Source organism: Onychomys torridus, chromosome 7, assembly GCF_903995425.1.
Source record: "Onychomys torridus chromosome 7, mOncTor1.1, whole genome shotgun sequence".
Classification (NCBI taxonomy): Eukaryota; Metazoa; Chordata; class Mammalia; order Rodentia; family Cricetidae; genus Onychomys; species Onychomys torridus.
Window position 1 is genome coordinate 39884605 of NC_050449.1, and position 3195 is coordinate 39887799.

At 42.7% G+C, this 3195-nt stretch overlaps 1 pseudogene; it reads right to left on the minus strand.

Annotated features, from left to right (window-relative positions):
* Positions 1–1620: 1620 nt before the first annotated feature.
* Positions 1621–2398, minus strand: LOC118587973 (annotated as a pseudogene).
* Between the last annotated feature and the right edge of the window lie 797 nt (positions 2399–3195).

Here is a 3195-nt window from a genome sequence, read left to right on the forward strand (position 1 = left end):
CTGCCACCGTTTGTGGCTGGGCCCCGGCCACAGCTTCTCCTTAGCAAGCCTCCTAGGCAGGTCTCACACTCGGGATCCTTCTGCCTCTGCCTCCTTCAGTAAATCTTATGGGCATGCACCACCACAGCTGCCTCAGGCCTGAGCTGGGGCCTGCACAGCTACAAGGCAAGCGGCATTTTTTTGTGAATTCATACCCAAAAAGTTGGGCTCCAGGGTGTAGCATGAATCTTAAAAGGACTTATTAATAATAAAATCAATCCTGAGGCCAGTTATTGGGTGAATGCTGCAAGATCAGAGAAGCAGCACAAGCCACAGCCACCTCACCTTGCCAGTTCCTCAGCTGATCCTATTTCCTCAGACTGGAGACCTCTGAGTTGTTGAGTCAAGTGTTGGATTGTTATATTTTATAAATGCTTTTCAACATTCATTGATAAGGTCACCTGATTTCTCTCATTATTTTATTTTATTTTTGAGACAGGGTTTCATGTAGTCCAGGTTTTCTATGTAGCAGATGGTGGCTTTGAACTTTTGATCTTTCTGCTTATACCTTCTCAGTGCTGGGGTTGCAGACATGTACTACTACTGCACCTGGCTAGTTCAGTGCGAGGCATTCCCCCTCTGGTGCATCTTGGGCAAGCACTCTATTAACTGATGTACATTCTCAACCCAATGCTTCTTCTTCCTTAGTTAATTGACATCATGAACTATACTGATTGATTTTTTAGATTTTGAAGTAGCTATCCTGAAATATTTAGAATAAAGCTCACTTGGTTCTGATGTATGATTCCTTGTATACATATTGAATTCAGTTTGCTTTTTAAAATAATATTTTTTAGCTAAGTTCATGAGACACTCTGAGCTCAAGCTTCCCTTTTCTGTACCACCTCGTTCATGTTTAATCTTGTTGTCAGGATGATACAGGCATTGTGAAGGGAGCTGGGGGAATCTTCTGGAAAGTGGTGTTAGCAATTCTGTAAATGCTTGATGAACTCTGCATTTTGGAGAACTTGAATATGTTGCTGGAAGTTTTTCTTCAAGCATGAAGTATGATTTATCATACTTCTATCCCAGCATTCCTGAACTTTCTATTGTTCTGTCATCCCTTCCCCTCCACGCCCCCCCATCACCCAGGATTCTCTCATCATCCCTCTGAAGCTCTCTAACCAGTCAGTCTCTGAGTGTGGTCTGGGGTCTGTCGTAGGCATGTCCTCATTTCCCCATACGGCTGCTCTGTAAAGAATGTCTAGTTGAGTGTTGTCTCTCAGCATCCCATTCTTCTAGCTTCTGTAACGACACATGAATAGCTTTTAAAAAGCTTTATTAAAATATGGAGTTTATTTTGCATGTCTATTTCCCTACCATCCCCACATCTGACCACCACTGTTGCTATGTCCTATGGTAACATTCCATAATAGTTAAAACCGAGTAAAGGGTGGAAGTTCCGTCCTTGAGAACTAAACAGGCATTTTAGACAACACATTCTTGGCAATGGAGCCTGGACAACATTTATCAAACACAGTAGAGGAAGTTCTCACTTTGCATTATAAAAAGGACAGTCAGATATCAGCTGTGACAGAAATGAAGCAAGACAGAGTATTTCAGACTGTTTAAACCATTTTCTTAAAGAGACTTTCTCCACTGCCAGAGATCTTGAATAGCCTCCTGGTCAGTCATCCAAAAGCAATTCCTCACATAATTAATGAACTTGGCTTCCACTTTGGGAAGAGAAGCACCCTTCTCAATACTTGCTTGTATTTTCACCTTAATGTCTTCTACAGAACTAGGTCCTTTTGGTGTTATAGAAGTTTGTTTTTTTTTTTTTTAATTTTTATTATTTTTATTTTATTTTTTTAAATTTTAAGTATTTTCCATTTTGATTTAATTTTTGTGACTATCTGAGGTATCTTGTACAGATTTCTTCAGTCTCCTCCTCATCTTCATCATCCTCAGCATCTCCATCATCCTCAGCATCTTTGTCAAGTTTTACCTTTTTCTGCAGAATCTTGTTACCACCTCTAGGAGCAGATTGATTTTGGGACATCCTCCTCATCTCCTCTTTAGACTCTGCATCTTCTTCCACAGCTGCTAGTTGCTGTCCACGAGTGTGCACAGGCCCTGAACCACACTTTAACCTTAAGACCCCAGCTGGTGTAATCTCACAGCCTCCAGGGGCACCTTTTGGTTGTACAGACATTTTCACAGTGGCTGGTGTTTCTTTAATTGGACCACCTCCATAGTTCATTACTTTTGCCCCTACGATGTATAATTCGTCTTTGCCCCTGCCCCTAACTGGAGCTCGTTCTTGTTATTGTCCACCTATAACCATTGTCAGCCTTTGGTTCATGACCAAAGGGTCGTTCTGAGGCCGAAGAGGGCTCATGTCCATCGGGTCTTCCATGAGGTGGAGGTTTGCACTTTGGCATAAAGTTGGACGGAGAAAACAGCCCACTACTCCTCAGAACAGACACACAGGACGGAATTCTGCCAGGGCATGTGCTTTTAACCTCCACTTCCCATTTTCATGTGTGTGTGAAGGGTGTGCGTGTGTGTACACACATGTTTCTTGCACATGTGTGTAGGTGCCTGTGCACCTCTATGCTGGGCATGCGGAGGCCTGAGGTTGATGTTGAGAGTCATTCTCCTGTAGCTCTTCCACCTTATTCACTGAGGCAGGTCTCTCAATCAAATCCAGAGCTCATCAATAAGGCTAGTCTGGCTAGCTGGCTTGCTCAGGGATTGTGGTGTCTGCCATCTAAAGCTGGAATTACAGGTGAGTCACCACACTCAACTGGGATTTCCCTGGGTTTCTAGAGATCCAAACTTTGGGTCCTCACACTTGTGAAGCATTTCCTTTAACCACTGAACTTCTAGCTCCAGGCACAGCTTTTCTTTATTTTTAGCCTGTTTGAGGTTTGCTAGTCTTGAATCTGATGAGGTCAGCCAGCATTTCTATGAATACTCTTTCAGCCTCACTTTCTCCTTTTTCTCCTTCCACGGTTGCGACCTCGAAATACTGGGTTCCTTTCATCATGTTTTAAACCCGTTTTCTTCTGTTGTTCTGACTGGATGTGCAGAATCTGTTTATCTGTCTTCCCATCCACTGATGTTGTCTTTTGTTATCACCAGCTAAAGGCATCCAGCTATTAAAACTCTGTCGTATTTTTAGGTTCTCTAATGTCCAACATAGAGTCTATT